The following is a 6000-nucleotide window of genomic DNA, read 5'->3' on the forward strand; positions in this document are numbered from 1 at the left end:
CATGCGTGGCCTCGTTTAGGGTTCACCACCTATAAATACGACCACTGTCTGCTTTTCATAGGAGAGCAAAGAGGCTCGGGGAGATGAAAGAACTGGCCCAGGACGTGAACCTGGGTCTGAATGGATGCTGCTCTCTCTGTGAGTCACATTCTGCTCACAGATGCTCACACAGTCTAGTCCTGGCCGCTGTGGCTCAGTCGGTTGGAGCGTGGCCCCACACACCTAAAAGTTGTGGGTCTGATTCCTGGTCAGAGCACATACCTAAGGTTGCAGGTTTAATCCCCAGTCAGGGAGCAGACGGGAAGCAACTGATCTCTCTGTCTCTCTCCCTTCCTCTCTCTCTAAAAATCAATTAAAAAATATTTTTAAAGGATGTTTCTCACCTCTCTCTCTCTTCTTCTTCTCTCTCAAATTAATACAAAAATATCCTCAGGTGAGGATAAAAAAAATACTCACAGTCTAGTGGCGAATCAGACATTCCATGGAGTCCTTGACCACTGGCCATTCTCCTACATCCGTCCACTGTCTCTCAAAACGGCCATCTTGCCATAACAGGGGCAAAGGGACTCAATGCAAAGACCCCACTGCCACCACTCCGGCCCGGGGGAGAACACGCACACCCAACCAGCCGGCCTAAAGCTGGGGCCCCACCTCCAGGGCCCTGCGGGGCTGGCGGACACCTGAGGGGCGGCCCTGCAGGTCTGCTCCTCCCCTCCCGTCTGATCGCTCTCCTACCTCATCTGACCTTCCCGCGGTCCCAGCAGTCCAGGCCAGCTCCCGAAATAACCGCGCATGAGGCTCAGTAGTGGAAATAGCGCGGCAGAGGCGGACAGACGGCGGCGGGTGAGTGGCAGATGGGCTGCAGGTCTGCGGGAGGCGCCAGGTGGGAGAGAGAGCAAGGCCGCCCAGGAGCGGCCGCTGCCCTGCTGCCCTGCTCCCTGCGCTTTCTCACGCCTCACGCCACGTGTCCCAGGAAAGCAAGTCCACGCCAGAGCTGGGCAGAACCCCCCTGGCCTGGGGAGGAGGCAGGGTGAGCCAAGGTTAGGTGACTGGCTCCAAATTTTATCTCAGATCATGACGGAGGTGGGACTGGGACGCCTCTCTCATTCACTCGAACGATGTTCACTCCTGCCGCACAGGGAAGGCGCATCTTGGGAGAGGGCACGCAGAACGGAAAGAGGATGTGGAGGAGCCAGTACCAGCCACCACGGCCGGAAAGGGAGAGCCACACTGGGGTAACCAAGGCCCAGGGAAGGAGATACCATATGGTCTCCAGGGCGATGGTCAGGCCTCTGTGAACTCCTATGAGAGCTCGGAGGGCCCCTCGGAAGGGAGAGGCCAGGACAGCTGGACCCTGCAGGCAGATGCGGTCACGGTTCCCACTAGAATGACTTACGGTGTGGAATGGGGACTGCACTCATGGGCCGGTCATGCATGCCTTCCCTGCCTTGCTATCCCTTTCCACACCCTCATGCCCTCCCACACACACATGCATGTGCACACAGACATGCACACATGTGCACATATGCACACACCCAAAAAAAGGGCCCTTTTTTTCTGTGAATCCTCATCTGAGGTTTTTTTTTCTTTGATTTTTAGAGAGTGGGAGGGAGGGGGAGAGGCAGAGAGAAACATCGATGTGAGAGACACATCAATTTGGTTGCCTTCCGCACGCACCCCAGAGCTGGGAATCAAGCCTGCAACTGAGGTATGTGCCCTTGACCACAATCGAAACTGGGACCCTTCAGTCCACAGGCCGATGCTCTAACCCAGTGGTTCTCAACCTTCTGGCCCTTTAAATACAGTTCCTCATGTTGTGACCCAACCATAAGATTATTTTCGTTGCTACTTCATAACTGTAATGTTGCTACTGTGATGAATCGTAATGTAAATATCTGATATGCAGGATGGTCTTAGGCGACCCCTGTGAAAGGGTCGTTCGACCGCCAAAGGGGTCGCGACCCACAGGTTGAGAACTACTGCTCTAAACACTGAACAACCGGCTAAGGCAATAAATGCCATTTTTTTTTTTATTTAAAATATGTTTTTATTGATTTGAGAGAGAGAGAGGAAGGGAGAAGGAGAGAGAGAGAGAAACATCAATATATCAACATCGATCAGCTGCCTCCTGCACGCCCCCTGCAGGGGTTGAGCCCACAACGCAGGCATGTGCCCTGACCAAGAATAGAACTAGCGACCTCGTGGTGCATGGGATGACGCTCAACCACTGAGCCACACTGGCCGGGCAATATATGACATTTTTAAGGCGATACCATTCTCTGGCTCTGAAGAAAGTGAATCCTCCTAAATAGTTTTGTTTTTTTTAAGTCAAGAATCACTCCAAGAAAATATCCATAACTTAAGGCAATGAGAGAAAAATGACTCCAACCCAGCCTCCTCCCATGACTCAGCCTTCTCCTTCCTAAACCTGCTGAGGGCAGAAGCAAGCCCACCCCACACACTGACCCCAGGGAATGCCAAGTCCACTCCATCCATCAGATCTCATGAATGAACACCGCAGTCATGTGACCAAATTCCCCCGTTTCCAAAAATAATCCTGCTGCCACAGGCGCGCTACCTTCCGCAAGCTCATCCCTGCCTCTCCGAAGAAGGAAGGAGAGAGAATAGAGGCAGCAGCTCCCACAGCCTTACGTAACCGTCCCCAGCTGGCGGCAGCAGGTTCGTAACCGCCATGAAGAGCTCCCTCTCCCGCCAGAGCCCAGGCTGGGGGCGGAGCTGCACGGCCTCCCGTACAGCCTGCCTCTCCTCCTTCGTCCCCAGTGGAACCTTCCAGCACAAAGCAAGTTCAGTGCAACCAGCTGGCCCAGCACAGACATGTGGCACCTGAGAGACCCCAAAAGCTGGGCCAGACATTCAAAGCCAGGCCGTGGGTCCTGAGCCCCGGCGTTCCCAGGCCAGCACAGAGATGGTAGCGGGCCAGGTTGCGGGCTTGCTCTGTGCGCCCACAGCAACTCAGGACCAAGCCTTTGGACACTTCATCAGCCCGGGAGGGGGAGGCCGGCCTGGCAGGGGCAGACAGGATGGAGGCGGATCTCAGCTGCATCCCAGCTGCACCTGTACGTCCCCTGCCCCACTTCACACCCCAACCAGAACCTGCGGCGGAGCTCTCTTCACATTCCCAGGACCCCGGGAGGAAATCGGGGGGCTGCCCAGAGCCAGAGATGCTGGCCAGAGCGGTGACCTCACGCCTCGTCCCTGAGGGCGGCCTGTTGGAAATCTGAGATGCCGGCTGGAAGGCTGCAGCTTGAAGAGAATAGCTTCCCTGAGAAAAGCCAGATGTCCTGAGTTAGGAAGCCCTGGGCCCTCGCTGCATGTGTCATCGCTTTGGAGAGCCCACGGGGTCTCTGGGGAGCAAGACAGCTGAGATCCGGGGGGAGGCAGTGAGGCCTGGCCCGCCCACCCTCCTGCCCTCCCCATGCGCAGGCCTGAGTGGCTCAGCAGCCACTCCCGGGACAGTGGCTGCTGAGCTGTCACACTAGAATAAAGGTAATATAATAACCGGAGAGAAAGAGAGGCCCGGGAATGTGGGGGGAGGATGGAAGAGCGGGGGGAGGAAGGGTAGCTCTCTGTCCGTGACCCCTCGATAGGGCCTGGCTTTTACTGCACTCTGAGAGGAGTCAGCCTCTTGAAAATAATGACTCCAGCCTGGCCAGTGTTGCTCGATGGTTAGAGCGTCAGCCTGCACACTGAAGGGTAGCAGGTTCGATTGCTGATCAAGGGTATATATCTGGGTTGCAGTTCCATCCCCGGCTCCAGTGGGGCACGTGCAGGAGGCAAGCAATCAATGTCATCCTCACTCTCTCTTTCTCTTTCTCTCTCTCTCTCTCTCCTTCTCCTCCCTCCCTCCCTTTCACTCTCTCTAGAAGTCAATGGAAAAATATCCTTGGGTGAGGATTAACAACAAAACATGTTTAAAAGGAAAAAAAGAACAACAGCTAACAGTGCTGTTACCCTCCGAATCAGGTCCCTGGCCGTCCTCCCTCTGGATGGCCGGGGGAGTGCAGGACCACTGCGCCATCCTGCCCGCCCGCGCTGTCCAACAGCCTGGATCTGAGCACATGTCCTCAACACGGCCCACAGGCACGCATGCATTTCCTAGAGAAAGCGCTGCCACTCCAAGCGCAACCCTCTGGGGGCAGAAAGACACAGTCACCATTCGTCACTGTGTGATGTTGGGCGAGTTAGTTAACAGCCTCTGCAAGCCTCAGTGTTCTCATCTCTAAAATGGGAGGTCATAACGGCGCCTACGAATGCAGGGCTGCCTGACGTAAGGCCGGCACGAGACCATGTGCGAAAAGTAAAACGCACTGAGCACTTAGGAAATGCTCAGCGAGCAATGGCTTCGCTCAGACCTCTGAGAAAACGCCCCATAAGTGGGACTTAATGAACGGCGCCTAAGAATGCAGGGCTGCCTAACGTAAGGCCGGCACGAGATCATGTGCGAAAAGTAAAACGCACTCTGAGCACTTAGTAAATGCTCCGAGAACAATGGCTTCGCGCAGACCTCTGAGAAAACGCCCCATAAGTGGGACTTAATCTGTTGGGGAGACGGGAACCCTATTTTAACGGGCATTTTCCTATAATCGGGCTATGGAGAAAGTTCAAGCGCACTCGGTTTATATCCCTGCTTCACCCTAGCCTACCTAGTGTAACCAGGTCAACTCGGTCTGAATGACAACTACACGATCACTCAGTCACAGCTGCGGGACCGCAAGAACGACGGACTTGCACCGCGTCATCTGTTTTAGGAAAATGAGAAGGAAGTGTTTGAGGGGCCTCCGGAAATGACTCCCCCTTGATGCCCTAGCCTACCTGGTGTCACCAGCCAACTCGGTCTGAATGACAACTACACGATCACTCAGTCACAGCTGTGGCGACCGCAAGAACAACGGACTTGCACCGCGTCATCTGTCGTTTAGGAAAATGAGAAGGAAGTGTTTGAGGGGCCTCCGGAGTGACAGAATCAGGGTCACCCTCTGAAATCAGCCTGCAAAACTGGAGAGCTCGCAAGAGAGAAATGAGTCTCATCTACACATCAGAGGAGGGAGGGCAGGACTTCGTGTCTGTGATGGAAGTCCTGAGCAAAGCTTCATGTCTACGTCCATGTCGGCGTCTCGACGGGCATGACACCACGGGGAAGTCGGGGCCGTGTGTTGTTGGAAACAGATTCCACAGCGATGGCAACAGGAGTGGTCACGGTATCCTGACTGCTCTGCGGTATCGAGCGAGAGAGAACATCCTCAGCTCGGACAGAGCTACGTAGCCTCACAGATTGCTCTTTCCCATAAAATGTGCTTGAGCGCGATCCGTAAACCAAGCCCCTGCAATTTTAATTCTCGAGACCAGTGGTTCTCAACCTTGGCTGCACATTAGAATCTCCTGGGAATCTTTTTAAAATCCTGATTGCTGGGCCTCATCCTCCGGAAATTCTGTTTCTTGGTTACTAATGTTGTGGCCCCACCCCACAACAAAGAAACAGAATTTCCGGAGGATGGGCCCCAGAAATCAGCATTTTAAAAAGATTCCCAGGCGATTCTAATGTGCAGCCAAGGTTGAGAACCACTGGTCTCGAGAATTAAAATTGCAGGGGCTTGGTTTACGGATCGCGCTCAAGCACATTTTATGGGAAAGAGCAATCTGTGAGGCTACGTAGCTCTGTCCGAGCTGAGGATGTTCTCTCTCGCTCGATACCGCAGAGCAGTCAGGATACCGTGACCACTCCTGTTGCCATCGCTGTGGAATCTGTTTCCAACAACACACGGCCCCGACTTCCCCGTGGTGTCGTGCCCGTCGAGACGCCGACCACGTTAAAATCAGACTCTGGGCTTAAACCAGCTTGAGGGCAAAAAAAAAGAGACTCTACGAAGCGCCAAGGCAGGCCTCTGGGGGGAGGGAAGAAGGGAATGGGAAACCAGTGCTCAGTTTTTATCATCCGAGTTAACTCAATAATCCGAAGCAGCTCTCGGGATGGCTTAAGAA

This window comes from Myotis brandtii, unplaced genomic scaffold (assembly GCF_000412655.1).
Source record: "Myotis brandtii unplaced genomic scaffold, ASM41265v1 scaffold134, whole genome shotgun sequence".
Lineage (NCBI taxonomy): Eukaryota > Metazoa > Chordata > Mammalia > Chiroptera > Vespertilionidae > Myotis > Myotis brandtii.